The 27425-nt window shown below is 41.7% G+C and overlaps 1 protein-coding gene across 1 annotated transcript in view; it reads right to left on the bottom strand.

The window, feature by feature from the left end:
• Positions 1-14568, bottom strand: part of LOC126278889 (putative transcription factor SOX-15) — a 347579-nt gene extending 333011 nt beyond the window's left edge. Inside the window, exon 1 of the mRNA XM_049979164.1 lies at positions 14488-14568. The gene's annotated coding sequence lies outside the window, so the exon portion shown is untranslated. The remainder of the gene's footprint in view (positions 1-14487) is intronic.
• Between the last annotated feature and the right edge of the window lie 12857 nt (positions 14569-27425).

Here is a 27425-nt window from a genome sequence, read left to right as displayed (position 1 = left end):
TAAAGTGGAAATTAAATATATGAAGATTGATGATGTGACAATTAAGAAGAAGTATATCTCAACTTACAAGAAGTTTAATAAAAATGTGGATCGTGAACACCAAGTCAAAAATTATTTTTACCATACCATTGTTCCGATGTGGCATTGTTTGATCATTAAGAATTTTCTGAAAAACGCATTTGTTAGGTCTTCAGATATTGCTAAAATACAGATCTGGACCTTCTAGCAGTCAAAGTGGAATCACCCTAGAATCAACAAGATGAGCCATAACAACTTCGACGAAATCTAAGTGGGAATCCATTCAAGATGAGTGCCAAATTAATTACAGTGACTTCATTATTTCCATTCTAAGGATACCATCCACAGTCAATAACTTTGTTGTTGCCCGATAAAGCGAACATATGTTGCGTGAGCAACATTATTAATCTGATTTCTAACCTACTTTGCAAGTGGTGGTATTGTAAGAACTTCTACATCTACATGACTACTCTGCAATTCACATTTAAGTGCTTGGCAGAGGGTTCATCGAACCACAATCATACTATCTCTCTACTATTCCACTCCCGAACAGCGAGCGGGAAAAACGAACACCTAAACCTTTCTGTTCGAGCTCTGATTTCTCTTATTTTATTTTGATGATCATTCCTACCTATGTAGGTTGGGCTCAGCAAAATATTTTCGCATTCGGAAGAGAAAGTTGGTGACTGAAATTTCGTAAAAAGGTCTCGCCGCGACGAAAATCGTCTAGGTTTGAATAGTCCGTAGTCTTCCTAAATCACGTCAAGCGATTTCTGAGATAGTCCCTTCCACAACAGCATGGCCAATTTCTGCACGCTACATACACCAGCGAAGGGTCGCATTGATAAAAGTATACTATCTAGCGCACATACATAAATATGCAAGAAATATTTTCTTTTCGTGCAGCATCCGAGAGTGTAATGAGAAAGGAATGAATACGACGTGACGAGTGAAAATCTGAGTTAGACTTGAGCCCGAACGCAGACATCTTACCCTGCGAGCAGTCGCCTCGACTACCACTAGACTGTCTGAACTGTGTTTCCACCTACGATTTTTGCACACTACTGCTAATGGTTCTCCCACTATGGTCTGTGTGTGATCAAAACATCATCGCTGCAGGAGCGGAGTGTGTGGTGACTACAGCTTATATACTGTATCAGTCATCTCCACGATTCACTCATTTCATTAGGGCGAATCAAACGGAATTGTGTGAGTATGGGCCACAACTAATATAGCTCTAAGTTGCCTCTCATGTAAGTGTAAAATAGCTTACATAGCAGTAATGTGAACAGTTACCTCGCTGGTGCTTCATGACGTCTGTGAATCACTGTGGTAACGAAAAACATCGGCCAGTGTAGGCACCTAGAAACGATTTTGAAATGACAGAAATTTTAAGACATGTAAAGTGGAGCGGCTGCGCGAATTTATCGAAAACAAGGACTCCTTTTGAGAGTGCGAATTTATATCTGCACAGATAGCCGCGTCCGGCACAAGTGTTATCTACTTAAGAGGGCGGCCAGCTGCCCTTTATCGAGATTATCTAATAACAAGATACAGGCGGCGAACGCAAGACGCTGCAGTGACGAGTGAACCGAGTGATGCGTCATCTATTTAGCTTCAACGCGAGGATATAAAAAGTGAGCTAGATCAAGTACGTGGACGTGCGAGGAACAGGGCTGCGATAAAAGCATATCATTAGGTCATCTAGGGATAAAGCGGTGACCAGCCGCAAAAAAAGTTCCTTTACTTTATTTCCGTAATTTTTCCCCATAACTCCCTTGCTCTTTCTGCTCCCAACAAATTAGTTCGCCACCGGCCAGTGTGGCCAAGCGGTTCTAGGCGCTACAGTCTGGAACCGCACGACCGCTAGTGTCGCAGTTTCGAATCCTGCCTCGGGCATGGATACGTGTGATGTCTTTAGGTTAGTTAGGTTTAAGTAGTTCTAAGTTCTAGGGGACTGATGACCTCAGATGTTAAATCCCATTGTGCTCAGAGCCATTTTTTGAAATTAGCTCGCCGAATTCTACACGTCAATTTCGCTCGGTGGCTTAGCATAAGATACATTCCGATAGTAGAAATTAAAACGAACGCTATGTCTAGATCTGCGCTCAACATGTCAATCGTAATAACATCAAAGGTGTAACGCAGACTAATAAAAATTCTTTGAAATGGGAAATGTTGAAAAAAAAATATCGGAACAACTTACATGAAAGTACTAGAGACCCACACACACACGCACACACGTACACACACACACACACACACACACACACACACACACACACACGCTCGCACACACACACACACACACACACACACACACACACACACACACAGAGAGAGAGAGAGAGAGAGAGAGAGAGAGAGAGAGAGAGAGACAGACAGACAGACAGAGAGAGCTTGTGCAACATGGTCGCATGATTCTCAGTGTGTGTTTAACATTCCTAGACGTGAGAAGCATTATCTAATAAAAAAAATGGTTGTTTCCATTATATTCATGTGACTGAGACTGCAATGACGGCCTGCACCAGCAGAGGTAATTCTTTAAAATGTTGTACAATACACCTGTCTACAACTGTTCCACAAGTGCCTTTCAGTCTCTACTGAAGTCAGCCACAGATGTCTTTCACTCTTGAATGATAACTTGTTCGTAGCAATAGTCTACTGAACGTAATAATAAACGTTATAAATAAACAATACTAGGGTTATATATGTGTCGCTACTGGAGTGCCAAGCTGACACGTGTTAATAACTGAGAACTATGCAAAATTTAATTTTTTGGACTGCAACATTTCTTAATTGCAAATGCCGCACTGTAAATATTCGAATAAGCGGCAAATACCTCATGTATCATACAAATCATAACATGTGAACCATATTTTCGCGATAAAATTTCTTTTGTTTACGTGTTTTGGGTTCTTTCTCGTGTTTTGTGGATCTAGGTATTTCAGAACAAGTTCTCATGATCGTTTATAAATGCTGCAGTGACGACAAAAATGAAAAACATTGCAAACAACCAAATTTTCATCGAATGGAAAATCTATTTGACTGTGTTAATCGATATACATATCTCGTGCACATAACGCATACTCTCTACTGCTTATGAAAACATACGTTACTTTACTAAAAACACAAACTGATTAAATTTATCGCATGTTTGTCTCCGAAGATAGGCTTAGGTTCTAAATCAGATACAACCGCAAATCATTCACTCTGCGCAATTCTGTTAGGCTGAAATAGTTTTTTAACTGTTTTAAACAATTTCAGACTTTTCTAGCCAGTCATCATGCGGAAAAAATATTAAGATTTCATTCTGACCTTATAAAATCATAGGCATGGAATTAAATTCTGACAGCTATCGGGCTGGACTGTGCCCACTACTAATACCAGTGGATGAAGGTTCTAACAGGTGGTATTTGCGTCCTTGACGAGTATGTTTGAAGGGTCTCATGCGGTGGTCCAAGGCACATTTCACTGTCTAACGTTTCGTCCCCAAATGTTGGAGACGTCATCAGAGGTTATAAAGACTCAGAGAGCAGTTTCAAACTTAAACAAGCACAGCAAGCCGAACTGTTTTCATGTACCCGCCTTGAAACACGGCCTAATGTCCGATTTAAAAAAGCCTCGAAGGTTACACCACTGGGAGCTGTAGAGCCACTGTGGGGATTCCGACTGTTTTGCCACTTCCGCTGTGCAAACCACTCTGCCTGATAGTTGTCCAGTAGAAAACATTTTTGAACAGAGAAATTTCGTCCATTTGAATAAAAAGAATTAGCCATGCCCTAACTAAAATTAAGAAAAATTTTTGTCCTTCCTGGAAACTGTATCGATATTTTGGAATTTTTTTAGGAGATTTAGACTTTAAACATCATAATTACGGCGAACTCAGTAGTGGCAAAATTACAAAGAAAGCCGTTTTTGAAGGGAAGCTAACGCAGTGCGGTAAGCAACTTTGGTAAAATTCGTTGCTGTCGAGTTGTTTTAGTAATCAACATAGAACTAAAAATATTTTAATGAGTCCAAAAGTTTACAAGATAAGTTCAAAGCGCTTTTCCCATCGGAAAAGAAATTTACTTGTTTCCAAAAAAAAAAAAAAGTTAACGTTCTCGCGCATTATTTAAAATTAAAAACAGAATTTTGGCATACTGAGAGACATTTGTAGAGACGTATTATGTTGATGCATGACCTGGTAGGGTTTTTGTTTTGCATGTTGGTATTCGAGTTGCTATGGGTTTATTTATCATCCGTCATTTTTTATTTATAGTTCACTGTTGCTATTTGAGTTTACATATCGTCATTGTGTCACTTGGAAATAGCTAGTGAAGCTGTGAACACTAGAAATCGGAGTGCCAAGTGGAGAAACCGGAATATTTCCGACATATTGTTGTGTTTGAGTTCATCATAGGGATCCCAGCAGCAGAGGCAGCTAGAAACATTTGCGCCATGTGTGGTGATAATGCCATTAAAACAGGGCACTGCGAGAAAATAGTTTTCTCTTTTAAAGGAGTTTCTGCGTTCTGGAATAACAACGGGATTTGATAAAGATCTTTAAAACACATTAATTCACAGTGTACTCGAGAACTGACAAATGTGGTGAACTGTGATCGTTCCACCATCGTGTGACATTCGCATGCAATGGGGAGGGTTCAAAAATCGGGTGTATGGGCGCCGCATGCTCTAAGCCAAATTCACAAAAATCAGCGGGGTAGCCATATGTACCTCTCTGTTTGCTCATCAGTTGCCTCGTGAACAACACCGACCATTCCTACCCCGTATCGTTATTGGTGATGAGAAAATATGTTTTTATGTAAACACAAGGAAAAGAAAGGAATGGGTGAGCCCAAACAAAGAAGCGACTCCCTGTACACAGACCAGCACGCATCCGCAAAAAATAATGTTATGCATATGGCGGAACAGAGACGGTGTGGTATTGTACGAATTGCTTTTCCGAGGTGTAACAATCAATGCTGGCATTTATTGTCAACAAATGAGAAATTTTGCAGACGCAATCAAAGAACAACGAAAAGGAAGACTGCGAGGAAGTGATGCTACTCCTATAACGCCAGTCCACTTTCTACTAGATTTACAAAAAACACTATACAGGAGTTGGGTTGGGAAGTCAGTCCGAACACACTTTATTCACCTGATCTTGCGCTCTTATATTTCCACCTTTTCCGCTCTCTATCGAACAAACTTCAAGGGACTTCCTCTTCGGATGAAAATGCGGTCGATGAGTTGTTCGCCTCAAACCCACGTGATGTCTACAGTCAAAGAATCAATAAGTTACCCCAGGGAGCGAAAGGCTATTTACAATTTGTGCAAGAACCACATGGCAGTTATAAGAGTCGAGGGACATGAAAGAGGAAGCAGTGGTTGGGAAGGGAGTGAGACAGGGTTATAGCCTATGCCCGAACTTATTCAATCTGTATATTGAGGAAGCAGTAAAGGAAACAAAAGAAAAATTCAGAGTTGTAATTCAAATCCATGAAGAAGAAATAAAAACTTTGAGGTTCGTCGATGACATTGTAATTCTGTCAGAGACAGCAAAGGACTGGAAGAGCAGCTGAATGGGATGGACAGTGTCCTGAGAGAAGGATATAAGATGAACATCAACAAAAGCAAAACGAGGATAATGGAATGTAGTCGAATTAAATCAGGTGATACTGCGGGAATTAGATTCGGAAATGAGACGCTAAAAGCAGTAAATGAGTTTTGCTATTTGGGGAGCAAAATAACTGATGATAGTCGAAGTAGAGAGGATATAAAATGTAGACTGGCAATGACAAGGAAAGCGTTTCTGAAGAAGAGAAATTTGTTAACATCGAGTATAGATTTAAGTGTCAGGAAGCCGTTTCTGAAAGTATTTGTATGGAGTGTAGCCATGTATGGAAGTGAAACGTGGACGAAAAATAGTTTAGACAAGAAAAGAAGCCTTCGAAATGTGGTGCCACAGAAGAATGCTGAAGATTAGATGGGTAGATCACATAACCAAGGAGGAGGTATTGAATAAAATTTGGCAGAAGAGGAGTTCGTGGCACAACTTGACTAGAAGAAGGGATGTTCTGAGGCATCAAGGGATCACCAATTTAGTATTGGAGGGCAGCGTGGAGGGTAAAAATCGTAGAGGGAGACCAAGAGATAAAATACACTAAGCAGATTCAGAAGGACGTAGGTTGCAGTAGGTACTGGGCGATGAAGAACTTTAGCATGGAGAGCTGCATCAAACCACTCTCTGGACTGAAGACCAGAACAACAACAACAACCTCAGTTTTGGTAGACTATTGTAAACAGTGAAGGAAAATATGCTATTGATGACAAAAGTCTCTGTTATCAGTCGTGTTCATTAAACTGACGGAAAAATGCTACGAACTTATGCACCAGCCCAACGTGACCTTCGGACATGTTGTACTTGATTTTTGTTGGAAGAAACCGAGAGTTTAAAGCGATTTCTTGTAGTCCTGGAGAGCACAGTGCTGTGATAGTTGCCAGCGGAAACTCAGTACTTGTCAAGACAGCATCGCAGCGTTAGGTCTTGATGCCAAGTAATTTAACTCAGATAACAGTTGACGGGGCCAGTGCGGTTTTGGCGTGTTTAACTGTTCGTTAGGAGCTTCCTACCGATCCTCGCCCGGCCCCAGACGTGACCCCGCTTCCTCTGGTATCGAGCGGTTCTTCCCTCTCCCTGCGCCTTCCGCAGCCCTTTCCCACCCTCGGATCAGCATGCCCGGCGCGACGCCGAGATGCGGCGCCGCCGGCCCGACAAATTGCCCCACACTGCAGGCAGGCTGCAGCGGGGAGCGATCACGTGGAGCGTGACGATTGACGATCGCAAACGCGCGCCTGGCCGTGTGACGCAGCGATCGCTTTGGCTTGCGACACCTCTCTGAAACCGCAGAAGGCCCTGGGGGCTTTTTCACCTCGTCCTCGGAACAGCTGACTGAGAAGTGTCCGCTTTTTTACGTGGCTCCTGACGTAGCAGGCTCAAATGATTTAACAGGTAATTTTACGTCACCCTGGAGACAGGGAGAGAAAAACAAAAATAAATAACGACGCACTTTAATTCTCAGATTCACACGAGATTTTATACAAGAAATAAAATCAACGCAATTAGGTTTTATAATGCTGGCGCCAGTCACAAAATATGCTTAAATTTCTAGCTAAGCATTGCGATTTGAGCCTTATAGTGAAGCAGTCTTTCAGATTACGCCAGTAGATGACTATACTATGTTTATAGCCAAATATTCTAATCGTCGTTGAAGTTTGACTTCCCTAGCCCGAGTGACAGCGTAAAAATGTAGATTCTTAATGCTGGTTAACTTCAACATTGTCTTATACATTGTTGCTCGGAACATTTATGTTAAAAATTTGAGCATTACTGCTCTTCGTACTGAAAGCTCTGAAAAACGAGAAACCTTAAATTACTACGTTCCGAAGTGTCTGCGTGATCGTGTGAAAGAACGCGCGCAATTAATTCATGACGTCTAAAACGAGACCGTGCCCCTATGACGAGTTCAAAAAAAGACATTTTTATACAAAAAAAAAAAACAAGCATAAACCTTATGTCAAGACAAATCTTGCGATAACAAACTAACTTTTGTCTACACCTGCATGTTTCAAATGGCTCTGAGCACTATGGGACTTCACATCTGAGGTCATCAGTCCCCTAGAACTTAGAACTACTTAAACCTAACTAACCTAAGGACATCACAAACATCCATGCCCGAGGCAGAATTCGAACCTGCGACCGTAGCGCCTAGAACCGCTCGGCCACTCCGGCCGGCGTCTACACCTACATCTAATCGACATGACTACTCTAAAATTAACAATTGAATTGAGGAATCATCGAACCACCATTAATCAACTTCTCTACCGTTCCACTCTCGAACAGCGCACGGGGAAAACGAACACTTAAATCTTTGCGTGCTAGCTCTGATTTCTCTTATTCTATTATGATGACCATTTCTCGCTATCTAGGTGGGCGCCAACAAAATATTTTTACACTCTGAGGAGAAAGTTGGTGCCTGAAATTTTATGAGAAGGTCCTGTCGCTGAGAAAAACACTTGCACTTATATTTCAATGACGGCCATCTCAGTTCACGTATCATATCCGCGCACTCTCTCCCCTATTTAGCGATAATGCAAAACGTGCAGCCCTTCTTTGAACTTTTTCGATGTCCTCCGTCAGTTCTATCTGGTGCCGATCGCACACCGAACAGCAGTCCTCCAGAAGAGGGCGGGCAAGCGTAGTGTAAGCAGTTTCCTTAATAAACCTGTTACGTTTTCTAAGTGTTCTGTCAATAAGTCGCAGTATTTGGTTTGCTTTTCCCCCACAGCATTATCTGTCTGATCGTTCCAATTTAAGTTATTCGTAATTGTAAACCCTAAGTATTTAGTTGAGTCTACAGCCTTTAAATTTGTGTGATTTGTCATGTAAGTAAAATTTAGAGGGTTCTTTTTACTGCTCATGTAGATGAAATCACACTTTTCATGATGTAGAGGCAACAATACAGATATCTTATCTAAATCATTTTGACATTTGTTTGGATCATCTGATGACATTACATGACGGCAAATTACAACATCATCTGCAAATAATCTGTGAGGTCGTCTCAGATTGTCTCCTAATCGTGTATGTAGATCAGGAACAACAGAGAACAGCAGTTCCTTGGGGAACGGCAGATATTACTTCTGATTGTGCTCGAAGACTTTCCGTCAATTACTCTACTATTCACACCGCAATTGTAAATGTCGAGAAAATTACATCGAAACATTAAAAAATGTAGAGTTCTATTTTTCATTTATATTTTTATGTATGACTCAAAATAAATGAATGTGTTTTAAGTTCATATGTCAACGCAGTCCAGTAAACAGGGTAACTTGTTCCACTCACTCACAATACCTGCTGTAGAGCACAATTTTTTCCGGCAATTTTACTTGAACGTTGACAGCGGTACACAGCAGTTTGGAAAACTTTACTGATTAAGAGTTTGCGATATGCACCTCGTGTATGAGTCTACTGAAAATAGTGGAAGAACGTCAACTGCTCTAAGCTGAGCGGTTCTCGCAGCAAGGTAAACGCATCAAGTAGTTTTACCTCCGTGAATAGGCGCGTACGAGTAAATTGATCTTTCCGCGTTATAGTGATTGAATATTACAGGCTTTTTCACTATTGCGAAGTTATTTTCAAAGAAACAAAGATTAACAAATCTAATAATTACACTATTTTCCAATAGCGAGTCACTGGAGACCATAGGTCCTTTACACAGAAATACAGAGGAAATATCCAACTATCTCCAAAATTTTGTGGAGTTCGTATTCAGTCTATAAAAGAAGTGAGGGACACACTTGACTTTCGAAATTAATAACGCTACCTGTATAGAATGAGAAGGAGATGTCTAAGACGCATCACTAATGAAATTAGTAGAGTAACTGTACCTATTACCAACGAAAATTTCTGTGAATTACACATTCTGTGGTTTACTAGCAGAGTATATTTCGAAAACACTTAATAGCAGGTAAGACATCCGATTTAATAGTCGTCAGAGATAAAACCAGCGTTTTTGATAAGGACAATGTTCTACAAGAAGGCTGTTCTGCTGCAATTGCGAGATAAGGTAATAAGTAACAGTTTTTAGCAGAGAAGTACGATGAACGTATCCAAATCACTGAGAGGGAACATCAAAGAAACACAAAAAGTAGGAAGAGAACAGATACAGACATAATAAAACTACACATGTACTGTGCAGGGGACACATTTTGAGAAGAAAACAGAAGATACAAACTCTTACAAAAAAATTTAAACAGTGGAGGAAAAATGCCCTTTTAGGGCATAGAAAATTTAATGCAAGAAACTGCTTACAGCAGGAAATGCGAAGAGAAAGTAGTATCTGTATGTCCGAGGTTGCACCACAACGCTAATACAGTCATTGCTGTGACACTGAATTTAATGGAAGTACAATAATAAATTTGACGTTGAAAATATGACAGTTTTGCAAGTTGTTTATGACATCTACGGATCTCCACAGTTGCAACTAGTCTCTTGCGAGAGCATTAGAGTCGATGTCACACTTGGTTTTATCAGGTAGAGTGATCTAAACATTATGTCTGCGAGATCTTAACGAATGACTCATTGAAACTGTCACCATGCAAGACTCGATAATTATCCTGAAAAATAAGAGATTATGAATACATTAATAACGAAAGGGACAAATTATCACGCGTTGCAACGGGTTCTCGCTAACTGTAAAACACATATTGCAATACATTAATTAGTGCGCCTACATATGCTTTGCTACCCGATCTTTTCGACGAACACGCCTTATAAGTAATAATGAATAGTTAAAAAACTGTGTTCGTAAACGCTCCGATTTCGAAACGAGAGTCACGTCGCACGCTGCAAATACAATATTTCTGAAGAACAATGTAAGCAACGACAGTGACAGCTCTTATACTCAAAAAATATAAACAGACAATGTATCTCATTCTCTTTAAGAAGATACCGAGTCCCTATTCGAAAAGCTGAATTGCAGAAATAAGTAATTCATACATATTTTCTTCTGTAGGATGCTAATCCTCGTGCAACTGAATGATTGCAAAATCTAGTAAGTAGAGAGTGGTTTACCACGCCGAGCGAGCGACGACATACGTAAATATAAGAGGTGAATAGACGTGTTAGGCTCAAATTTACGTCTACAATGGTGCGAGGAACGAAACTCATGAATATTGAAGCACTAGAACACAAAATTTTTCAAGGCAGTTGTAATGAAAGTGAAACTTGCAAAAAAGGAGAACTATAAATTATTTGTCAGCAGGAAAGTAGAAAGCTATAGGTTATAAAAAGTATGCGCGGAGTATCCTTTAAGAAAGGTTTGTTTTAAAAAAATCAAGGATAGTGCACAATAGGAAAACCAAAGTATTTTTTAATAGGAGCGTTCAACTGTGAAAGGTAAAAATTAGAAACAAAAAGCAGTTGCAGTGTTTGGTAATAAAAATTAAGTGATAAGCAAAGATCAGAACAATACGTTAAAAAGTCAGAAATTTAATAATCTTTCAATGGTAACAATACAAACGACGCATAATTAGTTTTTCTAAAATTTAGGCGTTTACACTGAAATACGAATTAACCTAATCGTGAGGTTGAACGGTGCTGTTCTTGCATAATACTGGAATATTACAAGGAGAAGAAAATCTTTAGCGTGCAGTGAACACTGCTTATTAATTACTTGTTAGTCTGACGAGGGACCCGAACCGAGAAAAATGTTTATCTGAGACAGACAAAAAGCGCTTTTGTTGATGCGGTACTCAGGGTAAAAAGAGGAAAAAATATTCTGTGAAGCAAACTAGTTTGAATTAATTTCGTTTGAATGGGAACACCTGGTTGCATAAGATCTCGTTTATAGCTCGTCAGGCGAGAGGGTGATAAGAGAAACGTGACGTGAATTTTGTATTTGTGTTTACACTGAGATACGCGGCACAGTAGGCAGACGAAAGCAGGCTCACCAACATACTGCCCGCAGTCCTTTTAACGTTGCACGGCGAAATAGCGGGCGCAGCTATCATACGCTGCCTAATGATGAGGAGCACAGGAAAAGCCTCTTCCTGATTTATCGGTGTAACCAGACGTATTGATTTATTATCATTGCACTGGTTCTGGCGGTGAAGCTTTGTGAAATTTCGAAGCTAGCTGGTTTTATTCTCAGAGAAAAGACGTAATAAATTCGCGTATAGTCCTCTGTCGCGAGTGTGCGTGGTGGGTGAGAGAGACACCTGGTGGAAACACATGACGGCAGCCGGCAGTGAAAGTTCGTGGCATTAACGAACAAACAGGACACAGCATAAGGCGCGTCTCGTTTGGTTTCTTATACCCCACACAGCGATTGATTTCCCACTCCACTACTTTGGAGCAGCTCACTTCACTTTCAAATTGTTTGCGGTCGGCGTTAAAACACTGTTTAATTCTCCAACATGCTTAAAGACTCAAATACGGGTAGCGTTAAAATGGTGATTTCGCGCGACAAAGGCGCCAGGCCGATGTTGTTGTATTTAAAATATTTTCAGATTTGTAATTCGTAGCTCATAACATATCGCGTAGTATACCGTCTTGTGCCAATGTGGAAGCAGGGCCGCTAACTTATTATCTGGACAGCAAACAGGTAAACTTTTCGCACTCCTATATTTACTTTATTTTTGTAATAGAGGCATAACACTTTAGCGAAGTGGAGCCTCCCTTTTGTGGAGATGATTTTAGAGAAGTGTAAACATACGATGTTCCTACTAGTACAAACTTGTTGGTTACCCAATCGAGATTTACACAGTTGAAGGGAAATTTGTGGCGCTTCTGACAGCGCACACTGCATTACACTGATTTTTCAGACAACGTAACAAGAAAAAAAAGGAGTTGAAAGTAACTAGATTCTACTGAGAATCTTAAGGCACTGTGACGGTACCCGTTGCAGCCCATGTGCAACCAACCGCGTCTGTCTTTGGCAGATGTGTGTCGCAGAACACTCCAACGTATGAAACACACACACACACACTGCTCTACCAAACACAGATGCTTCCAACTGTGCCACATGTAGACTATGAAAGATGTTTAGGATATGTTGGTCCGAAAAGGTGTTTTGTATGTGTTGGTCCGAGGGCCGCCAAAAATGGTGTAGGGACTCAGCAAATACTACTGTGACAATTGCAGGTATGAAACCACTGTAATAGCAATGCATCTACATTGTCAGTATTATTACTCCTTTAGGGAAAGGGAGCGCTGTTTGGAAAGCCAATAGCTAGACGCTTGTGTTCCAAATCCGCCTTCCCTAATATCGTTTCTGCAATTAGCTCTGGGACTACTACCCCTTTATCCCCCTCCCCCACTATCCTCTCCCACTTTTGTGCATACATGCTAGACCTCAAACAGACTTCCCGTCTGCAATGATCACACAATAGACGGCTCCCCCTCGCTTTCCATCGCTACATGTCTATTGTCGAATATCGTAAGCAGTAAGGATGTGAGTTTAACCTCGCGTGTACCAGGCACTGTCGGTTACTCAAATTCACATTTTACGACTCAATTCTGACGACGCCAGTAGACCGGCCACCAGTAAACAGGCCGTACCAGCGATCACGGAGAAAATGTTTTTCTTCTGTTGTCGTGTCAGCCTCTAGCGAGTCTGTAGTTCTAAAATAAAAATTAGATTTCACAATACCATTGCCCGTCACAAAACACGCAGCGTTTTATGTTGAGTGCGTTTTGTTATTATCATTAACACTGAAATTCTGTATTGCACACAACCTCAATCACTTTAGCTCTTTCTTCTATTGCGTGCGTCACTGTTTAAAACTCAGTTTAACAATGTATTCCGATCCGTTTCAACTAGGTACAAACTACCTCATATCTGTGAATACGCAGTTTATATATGTAACTCGCCACTATCTGGATTAACATTGCACTTGATTTTTTAAGTGCACTTTCTATATTAACGCACATAATGGCAAATGTAGCTTACATTTTTATTGTTCTGAAGTTGAACCCAGCCAAAAACTATATGAACGTACAATGCAATTGTTATGTAAACAGATAATAAAGTTACCGAAAAAAGACTAATTTGTCACGATGCGTTTCGACCTTCGGCTCATCGTCAGAAGAGTTTTGATTGTATTAGAATATGGCCACAGTTTGATCATAATCTTAACACCGAGGTTCAGAGCCGTGTCGGTGTTAATGTCATCTGCCAGTGGCCCAACAACTGAGACGCGTTGCAACTAAATAAACATAGTATAAAACACAAATATTTTAGTTCACATTGTCTGTGTTTTACTAAACAGTGTCCTTCAGACAGACCAAAAAAAGTGTATTACGAGTCTCCACGGGATAAAAACACGATAACATTGTCTCTTCATGTTGCAAGAAGCACATACTGTGGCATTAGGGGATGTGGACAGCGTGGCTTATGCAGGTCTGGTTCGGCCGGGAGAGCGTGCACGGATAGCCGATGTGGTTAAGTCGGCTGCTCGCTAAATGTGGGAATACGGGTTCGAGCCCCAGGCCGACACAAATGTTCATGTGTTACTAATAAATAGTACAGCTGACGTCAAAGTGATTTTGCACTAAATGAATAAAATTTCATATTATCCGAGACTGATGCAGGTCTTCCGATACGGTCCCTTTTCAGCCTCGGACGTATAATGAACCCCGCTGCAAACCTTCCCAAGCAAAACGAGGCAGCCTCTGGTAATTGTGTCAGAGGCCAGCGATTCAACAAACAACACGTCACAAGCGCATATCGTGTACTGGAAAAAGAAACGGAGAGTACAGTCACGAATGTTTTGTGAGTGGTATGGCAGTGTGAGACTTAATTAATTGGCTTCGAATACTGGGAGACGTAGATTCCATAGAACAGGCGCCTGCACTCTCCGCAGATCAGTGTGTCACCAAGTGTCGGTGTGTACGTGTGAAGAGAAGGAGTGTCGGCTTACAGGAAGGCGGAGGCGGCGTCGTGGCGCTGGTGCAGCTGCAAGAAGAGCAGCGGCGCGCCGCCGGCGTCCAGAGGCGTCGGCGTCGGCGTCGGCGTCCCGCAGTCGGCCGCCAGCCTGCCCGTGGCGCACACTATCGCTCACCGCCGCACACACGGGCACCTCGGCAGCCCCGCTACCTCTGGGCCTCTCGCTACCTCTGCGCCTCTACCTCGCTATCGCCAGATAAGCCGGCGCCGTCATCTCGATAACGACGCTCCTTATCGGCAGTGCCGTGTCGCGCCGGACCGCCTCCTCCGCTCCTGCTATTTCTTCTTCTAACCGCCGCACTGTCCTGTCCCGGCGGATCGCCCCAGCCGCGCGCGATATCACCCGGCACACAAATCCTTTCTTTTTTTTTTGTTCCCGACACGAAAACAATCCTCACAACAACACGACAAGCTGGCGAGCGGACGGTCTCGAACACACGCGCGTCTCGTCGCCTCGCCGCCGCTGCCTCGGCACTGCTGTAGCTGACACCTGGGCGGCCGCGGTCGCACTGGCTGGCGCTGCCCGCCTCACCTGCCCGCGCCCACCGGCCGCCTGCCGGCAGCTTCCCCGCGCTGCCGCCAGGGGCGCTGCTGCTCGCTGCTGCCGTCGCCGGCGACACACGGCTCCGCGCCGGCCCCCATCCATCTAACAACTACACACAGCACTCTACACTCAGCATGGCAGAGGGTATGTCTCGTTTTACCAATTATTAAGGCTTTTTCTATCCCATTCACATATAGAGCGCGCGATGAATGACTGTTTAATGCCCCTGTAAGTACTGCGACTATTCTGATCTTGTCCTCACGAAGCTATGGGAGCGATATGTACAGGGTTGTATCACGATAATCAGCAAGAACATTACAACCACTTGTCTAATAGCCGGTATGTCTACCTTTGGCGTGTATAAAAGCGGCGACACAACGTGACATGGAAGCAATGAGGCCTTGGTAGCTCGCTGGAAGTAGTTGGCACCATATCGACACACACAAGTCCCCTAATCCCCGTAAATTCCGGGGAGGGGGGGATTAGCTCTGACGCCACGTTCGATCACGTCCCAGATGTGTTCGATTGGGGTCAGACCAGTGAGTTGGGGGGCCAGCACACCTACTGGAACTCGGCATTGTGCTCCTCGAACCATACCATCACACTCCTGGTCTTACTACATGGCACGTTATCTTGTTGAAAAATGCCATGCTATCGAGAAACACGATCGTCATGAAGGGGTGTACATGGTCTGCTGGTATGCAATCAATGTATGATACTCCCAGACCGTCATGCTGCTTTGCACGGGCTCCACTAGACCGATGGAATGTTCCCCAGAGCATAGTGGGACGCCGCCAGTTTGTCTCCGTCCCGCAGTACAGGAGTCAAGTAGAAGTTCCCCAGGGAGACGACGGATTCGACGAAGAAGGTATCGGGATTCATCAGACCATGCAACGCTCTGTCACTGCGCTAACGCCCAGTGTCGGTGGTCACGTGCCCATTTCAGCTGTAGCTGCCGACGTCGTGCTATTAACATTGGCACACTCAGGCGTCGTCAGCGGCGGATACTCACTATAGGAATGTTTGATGCACTGTGTGTGCAGACCCGCTGTCACAGTTCGCCGTCTGTCCTTTTGAACAGCCTACGACGTCCGACATCACACTCAGATAAATGACGCGCCTGCCCCATTCTACACATGTATAGTACGCTCTCTGATACACCGTGACTGTGTCTGACTACCAGTCATTCCTCGCCGCGTGACGCTGGGCGGGTTCATGTCGACAGTAGGTCGGCGACCATATGTTCTGGCTGATCAATGTACGCTCCTAGAGTTATCACTGAAACCTCATTCTTGAGACTTTGTAAGTAAGCTTTCTCGGGGGAGTTTACGTCCATTTTCTGCCAATTCACTTCTTCCAACAGCTCTGTTACACTCTCCCTTGTGTGACTTTTCGTGTAGCTCCTCTCTGTATACGTTCAATATTCCACATCAGTCCTATCTGGTATGGGTCCCAAACACTTCAGCTATATTCTAAAATGGGTCGCACGATTGATTTGTAAGGCATCTCCTTTGCAGACTGATTGCATTTATCTAGTATTCTAGCAATAAACCGATGTCTGCTACCAGCTTTACGCATGACTGAGCTTACGGGATCGTTCCATTTTATATCCGTACAGAGTGTTACACTCGAGTATTTGTATGAGCTTATAGATTAGAATTGAGGCTACTACGTTTTCTCATTTTGTGAAAGGTACAATTTTGCATTTCGAAACATTTAAAACAAGTTGACAATCTCTGGACCACCTTCAAATCTCTTCAGTATCTGTCTGAATATTTGTGCAGCTTCTCTGAAGCTGTACTTCATTACAAATAACTGCATCGTCTGTAGAGAGTCTGAAATTACTATTAAAATTGTCACCAAGACAGTTATATGCAACACCACCAACAAGGAGCCAAAACACTTCCTGTGGTATACACAAAGCTACTTCTACGTCTCTCGATGACTCTTCATTCCCGATAATTTCCTGCGTCCTCCCTACCAAATAATCATTAATTCAGTCACAAACTTCGCTTGATGCCCCATATGACAGTACTTTTGATAATAACATAAGTTTGGTACTAAGTCCAATGCTTTTCCAAATGGCTCTGAGCACTATGGGACTTAACATCTGTGGTCATCAGTCCCATAGAACTTAGAACCACTTAATTCTAACTAACCTAAGGACATCACACACGCCCATGCCAGAGGCAGGATTCGAACCTGCGACCGTAGCGGTCAACCGCACGGCCACACCAGCCGACCAATTCTCTTCCGAAGTTGAGAAATACTATATCTTCCTATCTGCCTTGATCCACAGTTCGCAGCAATAGACGGCAAACTATCTCGTAGATCAAAAGGGTTCTTCAAGGGAACTTTATAAGACCTCTGCTGTTCTTGATCTATATAACCCTTTAGGAGACATTTGTTTGCATATGATGCCGTAGTTTAACGTCTAACAGTCACCAGAATGGAAATGAACTGCAAAATGATTTCACGTGATTATCTGCAAGATGCGAAAAGTAGCAACTGGCCCTCAACAGTGAAAAGTGCAGCATCCCGTACACTAGAAAATTCCGTTACGTTTCGGAACCACGACAGCTCACACAGTCCCTGGACCCACAATTAGGAGTAACACAAATTGGAAACTCCACGCAGAAAATATTGTGGGAAACCCGAACCAAAGATTGCACTTTATTACCGGAACACTTAAAAGATGCAACAAATCTTCTGCTTGATGCTGCTTTCACTTTTCTTACCCGTCCTCTTCTGGAGTAGCCCAGCGCGGTGTGGGATCCTAGCTGTTTTGATTGACGTCGAAGAAGTTCAGATAAGTAATCGAAAGAGCTATGAATATGATAAGTAATTTGGGGTAATAATCATTAAAAGAAACGCATTTCTCGCTGCCAAGATATTTCCTCAAGAAATTACAATCGTCAACTGTTTCCTTCAAATGCCAAATATCTTGTTGACTCCCATTTACACAGGGCGAAATAATCATCGTAATAAAACAAGAGAAATCACAGTTCGCACAGAAAAACTGCTCGTTTTTCCTGCACGTTGTTCGACAGAGGAATGATAGAGAACTAGTTCGAGTGTTCAATGAAGTTTCGGGATTGCACCCAGATAATGCTGACTTCTGCAACGATATTTCGGCCAACAATCATTCAGCCATCTTCAAGTGAGTGTTTTGCATTGGAGGTTGCTACGTTTTTTCTCTTTATTGTTATTTCAATTCCTCCCAGCGGAAGCGGGCTGGCAGTAGACAAAGCTCTCTTCAGCGAATGGTTACAAAAACGGTATTGAAAGATGATTGAAACATGTAGAAGGTTACATTAAGTGATTAATTGATAAAAATACATAGCTGGACGATAATGATGATTTTTTACATAAAAACAAGTGACAATAAACGACGATTTGTAAAATTCACGAACTTAAAAATACTGATGGTTGTTAAAGCTCGTATGACGATTTTATATTAGAGTTAAAATACGTCACTCTTGTACGTGAATGATGCCTTAGTGTAATGGTTATGCGAATTTTAGTAGTTTTAGTCGATTTCGGGCTTTGTGTTGGGTGCTAATGTGGTGTGCATTCCATGTTAGTTTTCTATCGGGAGTTAGTCCTAAATACTTTGTTAGTTAGAGGGATGGGTTGGTTGCAGATAGAGGGACGCAAATCTGGACAACGGAAACGCCGAGTGGTACTACCAAAAATGGTGGCTTGGCTTTTCTGCGGATTGACTTGAAGTTTCCATGCATTACATCAATCGACTAGGAGATTCAGGTGGAGTTGGAGGGAGGCATGGGAGAATGCTGCAGCAAGGCGACAGATGCGGAAGCAGGCATCGTTGAGGGAGGCATGGGAGAATGCTGCAGCAAGGTGAAAGATGCGGAAGCAGGCATCGTTGATTGTGTGTTGATGGTATTGAAGAAAGGATGCTATAAGGCGGACACAGTTAACTGGGAGTGCATAGATTTGTAGTTTGAAGAGTAGTCCAAAATGCCATACCCGGTCAAAGGCTTCTTGGATATCAAGGGAGACACATATGGCGGACCTCCGTTTATTCAGTAGATGGGTGATTAGTTGGGTGAGGTAATGAATTTGGTTGTCAATGGAGAAGTTGCTAGATCATGTTGCTATCTTTATACCAAAAATACGCACGAAGACGCATGCGCAAAGGCAGCCGCTACGTGAACGACCTCTCCAGCGCCTTCTCTTCGAATACTGCTTCATGTATGGCGTGCAGGCGCTTGTATAATGTGATACAACATGAGCGCTCTCTGTTGGAATGCTCACTCGCGGAGTAAAAAAAAAATTAAATGTTACTGGGTGTGTCATTGGTCATAAAATGTTTTCTTCTTGCAGAAATTAAAGAAATTTTCAGGCCCCACTCCTTATCCAGTTGAAAGCCGCTACCACGATTAATAAGATCTTTTGCTGAACGTATTTCCACCGATTCCTTACTAATAGAATCCCAGAAGAATCTCGTCAAGTCCAAGATTTCTGTGGTGGAGTAATCCATGGAATGTCCCGTGGAGATACAATGCTCCGCTATGGCTGACTTAGTGAGTGTGGCGCTCATGTTCTACGCATCTGCCACGCGCTGTGCGCGTCGTCTGACTAATGTAGGCTATTCCACAATGAAAAGGTATTCTGTATATACAGCCTTCCGCAATCCCAGAGCGTCCTTCGCCCAACCGCGAAGTGAGTGAGCAGTAAGAGTACTTTGATATGATGCTTTCTTAAGATTCTGCCTAATTATCACGAAATATTACCGACGTACTGAAGCAACGTCCTGACGTGTTTCTGTTTCCTTAAAGCAGTGCTGATTTCATGTGGAGAATATCCATTATCTTTGACCACTGAATGTACGTGTTCCAGCTCCTTTGCGCGGCTGTCTCCATCAGACACAGCGGTGCACAAGTGTTCGCAGAACGCCCATAGTTTGTGTGATGTGTGGTGGTAGCTCTGTTTGTCTTACGGCAGATGGAATGCCCCAATGAGCCATCCGCTTTCCGTCTAACCAAGACGTTCAGAAATAGGATACAACCACCCTTCTCCATTTCCATCGTAACTCAGATATTATTCGGGAAAGAATTCAGATGCTACAAAAAGCGTGACAGTTCTTCTTCACCTTGGGCCATGCTACAAAAGTATCGTCTACATATCGCAACAAAACGTTTGGTTTAAGTTATGATAAATCAAGTACCGTTTCCTCAGTGTCTTCCATAAAGATGGCTACTACCAAACTACCTGTGGGAAAACCGTCATTTTGCTCACAATATTCACCGTCAGATAAAAAGTAGGTTGAGGAAAGGGCATGATGAAACAGCGCTGTTATATCGGTTTTAAACTTAACTGCTGTAAATGACAATAAATTCGTGAGACGGACCCTACTAATGAATGAGACAACGTCAAGCTTACTAATAAATTCTCATTCAGTGGAAATACCTTCATTCTATTAATAAAGTCACCGGAGTTGCGAATATGGTGTGAGCACTTCCCCACGAAAGGTCTCAAAAAGGCGCAGGACGTCTAGCTAAGTCATACGTTAGAGCGCCGATATTGCTCACAACAGGACGCAATTGAAGACTTTCTTTGTATTTTTGGAAGACCATATTACAGTGGTGGAACAGAGCTGTGAGGTCCTTATCGTTGCGCAAGTTCTTGGGAAAGGGAAGAAGAATTCAGCAACGCTCTCATTTTTCTTTCTACTCTCCCTGTGGCATCTTCATCAATCTTCCGGTACATTGGTTCACTCAGCAAGCTTTTTCATGGATCACTTTGAGGAGGGTCTGCTTGATTCAGCAGAACATAAACCAAAAGTCTTCTAGCCTTACTTGGATAAACAACTGTCGCCCTTTTTGCAGCATCTGAATTCTATCCACAATAATGATTTACAATGCAAGTGGAGAACAGCAGCTGTCTGCCATTTCTGGACGTCTTGGTCTGACAGACAGTGGATGGATCGTTGGTGCATTCCGTCTACCGTACGCCCACACAAAAGGACCTGTTTTTGCAGGAGTCCAGCTGCCAACACTCATCAAAAACTATGGGCACATGTTGTGTCTGTTGCAGACGGCCTCGCAAAGGTACGGTGCATGGAAGATGCGTTGAACATCATCGCCTCATTCACCTTTCGCAGCACACTGTGTCAGCTATAGAGGGGACATTCCATGGATTACTCTACCAAGAAATATTGACCACGACGAGATCCTTCTGGGATTCGATTATTAAGGAATCGGTGGAGATAAGTTAATCGCAAGACCTTATTAAATATGGTGGCAACTTTCAAATTGATAAGGCGCGCGCCCCGGTGATTTCTTTAATTTCTTCAAAAAGAAAACATTTTATGACCAACGACACGTCTAGTGAAATTTAATTTTATTAAATTTCGACATTTGAATTTCAGATCCACTAGTGCGCATTCCAACAGACGGTACTGATGTAGAATCACATTACGCAAGCGCCTGCACGCCATACATGGAGCAGTATTCGAAGAGAGCGCTTTAACTCAGCAGAGATATTTCACCCAGCGGCTGCTGTTGCACATGCGTCTTCGAGCCTGTTTTTTGTATTTAGGTAGTGACATGAACTAGCAGTATCCAGTGCGAAACACTTACCCGAAGACGCATGAACGGCTGTCAGCCGAAATATCGCGTTAGGAAGTCGGCTTTCCCAGCTGCAATCCCGAAACTTCATAGAATACCATTTACGCTGGAAAAATTTCAAGAATCAGTTTGAATGTCGTTCTACTAACCCTCTGCAATAAACTCAAGTCCGAATTGGAGAGCAATCATGTGGATGTAGGACCTGTGGCTATAAAATATCGCTGGCTGGGGTGGCCGAGATGTTCTAGGCGCTACAGTCTGGAACCGCGCGGCCGCTACCGTCGCAGGTTCGAATGCTGCCTCGGGCATTGATGTGTGTGACGTCCTTAGGTTAGTTAGGTTTAAGTAGTCCTAAGTTCTAGGTGACTGATGACCTCAGCAGTTAAGTCTCATAGTGCTCAGAGCCATTTGAACCATTTTTATAAAATATCTGTGAAACGTCCCCTTAGAAAAATTATACAAGACTGGTCTATGTGAAACGTCCTCTTTGAACAATTATACACGACTGTGCTTCAACTGACACACAATATCTTTAGCGCAACGCAATCTGACTTCCAAAAAACCCTACGAAAGAATGGCCCTGACTAGCATTAACCTATACGTTTCACAAATCACTTACCTCACAAAAATCTTCGTTACTCAAGCTACTGCAATACAGCGAGCGCCACTACTGCCAGGTAAATAAAAGATTCAAACTACTGAAGGCACTAACTACTGATAGCCATAGTTAGCAAATGAAAGATTTTAATAGAGAACAAACAATGTATTTACCTCACTAGTCATAATATATATAGCAGTTCATGACACCAATTCTTACAAATTTCAAAACTCCGCCATCTCTCTCCCCACATCCACCACTGCTGGCGGCTCACCTCCAACTGCGCAACGCTATGCGCTGTTAGCATCCAGCTGCCGCTACCCAACACTACAATGGCAGACAACAATGCAAACTAAACACAGACTGCGCACAGCACAGCCAGTCATTTTTCATACCCAGCGCTAAGCGGCGTTACCAATAAGAAAACCTAAACATACCTTACATAGCCCCCATGCTCCCCACAAAAAAATTTTACAAATTGTTTTGGGCAGTGGCCAATACAGATATGAAAATTTTTTTCATAATTACAATGACAAAGAAATGAAATTCACACACTTATCGATACATGTTGGTCAAAAGCTAAAATTTTCTCACAGTCCATGAACACAGTCCTGATCATTCATCAAAGTAAAATTGCAGTGTTTTTCTCAAAGTCTGAGTAGTAAAAGAAAATGCACATGGAAGTAGTGGATTTCTAAGCAGTCTTGAAGAAGTAGTGTTGTCCTTCCAACAGAAAGACAGTGCTGACTCTTGACATGCAGACAGGTAATGGGCCACAGCAGAGTCAGTCAACTTTGAAGACTATTGGTAGGTAGGTCATCACAGAGCAGACCCACTGTACTCCTGGTAGAGATTACTATTGGTGGGCCACCAGAGGTGCAGACCCACTGCAGTCCCTGTAGAAATAATTGTATTGGTGGGTCATCAAAGGTGTAGACCCACTGTAGTCCTTGTAGAGATGGCCAGCAGCCATCTGTTGCAACCGTGCAGGTGCACAATCACCATCGAAGGGTCTTGCAGAGAATATAGCAAGTCCATAAACCACCACTAATCCACTCACAAAGAATTTGTTTGGAATGTCCTTAGAACCAGCAATGCTGTTTTCCAGTCCCTTGCTGAATTATTAACACACGTGCAAACACTACTTCTCACATATTGTCCATATACTATGACCAACAGAAACGTGTGCAGTGAAATGTAATTTACATGTTACTTAATTTGATGAACTGGTGTCAATTACAATTTTATAACATAAGAATACAATAACAAAGGTACAAAATATATCATTAAAGAACAAAACAATACAGATAACAAGGCTTTACAAAAGAATCGAAATAGCAAATACATCAGTGTTACAAAATTTACGACATAAGTACATACATAAAAGATCAGAATAACTTTTGAAACATCAACTTCACACATGAGCATTAGAACAAAACAGAATAAATAATGTTTAAACATCTTTACGAAGTAAATAGCATGTTATTAATGCAAATTATATTTGAGGATAACAGAATTTCTCATCATAGTGAATGTAGCTTAGCATTAGAAGAGAAAAAATTCTATGAAACAGTACACAGAGACAGGAAGAAAACAAATACACAAGTTTACACAAACAAATAGTGGGATAACACAAGGAAAGGACAGGGTTTTTTTTACTGCAGTATTTTGCAAACAAAACTTTCTTTACTTCTCGGAGATCTCCCTTCGTTCTTCATTATTTCCAAAAAGTCCTATCTATACCTGATTTCTGTACTTTTTTCGTATAACTTCTCAATGCATTTCTTCCAATCCCTCGCAAATCATTCTCTTATATAGGCTACCCCCTCTTAAGCTAACTTAAATCTACTGAGCTCAGATGCTTAACTAAGGGATGAGGCAATGCAGCAGATCAAAACAATTAATACAAACAGCAATTAAAAAAAGGTGCAGGTAAGCAAAGCAAGCAGCAATAAACGTAATAACTTACATCTAAACATAACAAACCCACAAGCAGAAAAAATAGTACACTGAAGACAACAACGCAGATAAGGGAAATGTATATTCACATCTTAATGTCTATGTAATTAAAATGGTGCACCACAAAAACTAATGCTACAACAAATTACCAAGTATTTGAAAAGAAAATTATATATATACAGTTACTGTTATTAGTCGCTTCTTATTGCTCTTTCCATTCCAAGAGCTCCTTTTTCGAAGAATGTGGATCATAAAATAATTATTTAATAGATCTGTCGACAGAAAGTGTTCACATTAGCAAATGCATTTAATTTTATAAAACCAATGCTGCAACACAGCTGGAAAACAGATATCAAATGAAATAAGCAACTACGGACAAAGCATAAAAATATCATTCAATAGTCATGTGACATTTCATAAGTTAGTAGAATTCTCTCAACTCTCATAGAAAGACGTTTGTTATAATCAGGTGTCAGATGTAAGTATCTTTCTCAGTAATGAGCGTGTCGTATTTGCGGTGCTTTCTACAAAGGAATGTCAATAGAGAGGATAATGGCCTTTTTTTTTACCTGTGCCTCTGAAAGGCACACACTAATGGCTCTCTTTTGTCAGGTGGTTGTCGCGCAGCTGGGTGCCCACGACGCATTACGTGCAGGTGGTCACTTAATTGTCTTACCGAAATATTTACGACACCAGTTTCCGCTACAGTGGCAGTCTCATATAAAAATATTTTCACAGGTTGAGAGTTTGCGTTGCAAATGTGTAGAAAATAAAATCCTATAAATATAATAGTGTCCAAAAAATTTTCGCCACCATAGTGATACATTCACGCATATACACACATTTCATAACTCTTAAAGTACGATTCTTGGTTTCCAACATCCTTTTTCACAAACTAGAGTCCCTAACCACTACTCATTATTCCTTACCTTATTACACATATGTATATTCGTCGACACTTCTTCAATATGTCATCATAACAGATACGTAGCATAACCAAATAACTCATATAGCATCAGCTTAAACATACCTCAGCAGCATAATTCACATCGTCGTCGTAATAATAACATCATAACACCACAGTCAAATTCTCAAAATCTCCTTAGCTTCCTCCAATAATTTCAAAACCTAAAAAAAAAATTCTCTGCTCATGTCAAAAGTGTCATCTGCCTCAAACATACTTTAAAAATCGTGATCCCATACCAAATATGTCATTCAAAGCTCTCATAGTATCACAATGGTTCCGAAAAAATATGAACAGTTCACAAAGTACAGACAAAATACAACTTCGTAAGTGTGAAGTTATCCAATGGTGTAATTACGTAAACATCTGTCACTGATGTAGTAAAGTAAATGTTTGTCTCTCTAAGTTAAATGATCAGATAGCTGTGTAATTTATGTGTTAGAGAAATATGGTACCGATGTGTAAAGTTGTATAAGCAAATACCATATTAGCTAGGGCTCCTTGTGCTTGCCATACACATGGTACACAAAGTAAGCGTGTACCCCCCTGAGGATTAATGTAATTATATCCTCAGATGTTACAGATTACAGCAATGGAATGAAATGTATCACGGGAAACCTTTGTATCATTGTATTTCAAATATCTTTAAAAATAAATATTTTAAGTACAAAATTAGTCACTCAAATACGCGTACTGTAGCGCTAAACTGTGCGTCGTGTTGTAAGATAATCTCTGTGGAAGTGTCGTAGTTATCGTCCTCCGAAAGCTAAGTTCTTACCTCATGATAAACAGAAGTGAAATGCTTTGCGTATAGATATCGTAGTTACTACGCTTATTGCCGTGATGAAGTAAGTACTGTACTGTACGTATTGTTGCGCTACAGAAAAGGCTGTCTCATTGTAGCTATACCACAAACGTTACTACTAAAACATGTTTTACTTTCCAGAAAAATTCAGAAAAACTGTGCAGATATAAAACAGATAAACTGCAAAAGCAACATTGTAAATTGTCACTCATTAGTAGCGTCGTGATAAAATCGTGTAGCTGTCACATAAACTAACCACTGTGTCATCTGGTATCTCACAGAAAGTACTTTAAATCCAGAATGTATTTTCAAGTAAACCAAAATGTTGCATTAAAATCTCATTAGCAATACTGGTAAATGTTCTAAGTATGTGAGCCTTATAGTCGTTACGTAATCGTGCAACTAACAAGCAAAAATGTACACACACAATAACACTGTGACGTCTGTTCACTATAACAATGTATTCGTAATTTCTGTTTAAAAATGTTCCCTAGGTTCTAGACTCGATAGTTAACTTCAAAACATTGTCGCATGTTAGTTCCTCAGTGTGACAAATTGTACTAGTAGCGTGAAGTGAAAAATTTTATGGTAAAGACTAAGTTAAAAAGCAGATTGTCTCTCAATAAACGGTTTTACATGTGAAATATAGTGCAATTCTTTACTCTTCATAGTACTCAGAGTTTCAACTGAAAAGCAATTATCATGTGATTACGTCGGTAAGGAACACTGGAATTTTGCTCAAGGTTAGCTTATGTTATTTTTCTCTGAGCCAGCCCGCGCACGCGGCTGCCTGCAGTGTGAGTCACTGTCTGTTTCTTTGTTGCCGCGCGCCGTTATTGGGATTAGGAGACCTAACTTGCCGAGAGGGCCCAGCTCTGTTTGGATCCCGCCAGTTCTGATGAAATTCCGGTCTGTCGTTATGATTATATCGTCTGTCGTCATGTCGGTAGTTCCTGTAGTTTCTTTCTTGTCGGTTAAGTGGTGGAGAATTTCTCCCTGAATTATCATTGCGCGGTGGACCCTTGCGTCTGAAATTATTCTGTCTCCAGTGATAATAATAGTTCTGGTTGCCATATTGTCTGTTTCTGTGATTGTCTGTGTAATGTTCATTTCTACGGAAATGCGATCTTTCTCTGTAACTATTATTCTGCCAACGGTTGTCATATGGGTGGTCTCTGTTTTGGTCACGATTTGTGTTGTGAGAATAGCCTTGTCGTGTCCAGTTACTATTTCTTTCATCGCGGATGTGCGACGGATGTGACCTGTAATTGTTGTGTTCCTGTTTTCGCGTTCCGCGATTGTCAGTGTCAATTTCTAATTCTTGTAAGAGTCCCTGAAAAGCTTCAATGTCGTCTTTGCAACGGCCTGCCTAAATAATATGACGTAAATGTTCAGGCAATTTGATTAAGCAAATGCGGATGAGTTCTGACGGGCTGTATGGGTTTGACA

The sequence above is a fragment of the Schistocerca gregaria genome, chromosome 6 (assembly GCF_023897955.1).
Source record: "Schistocerca gregaria isolate iqSchGreg1 chromosome 6, iqSchGreg1.2, whole genome shotgun sequence".
Lineage (NCBI taxonomy): Eukaryota > Metazoa > Arthropoda > Insecta > Orthoptera > Acrididae > Schistocerca > Schistocerca gregaria.
The sequence above is the reverse complement of the archived record's forward strand: the minus strand, read 5'-3'. Positions and strand labels throughout refer to the sequence as shown.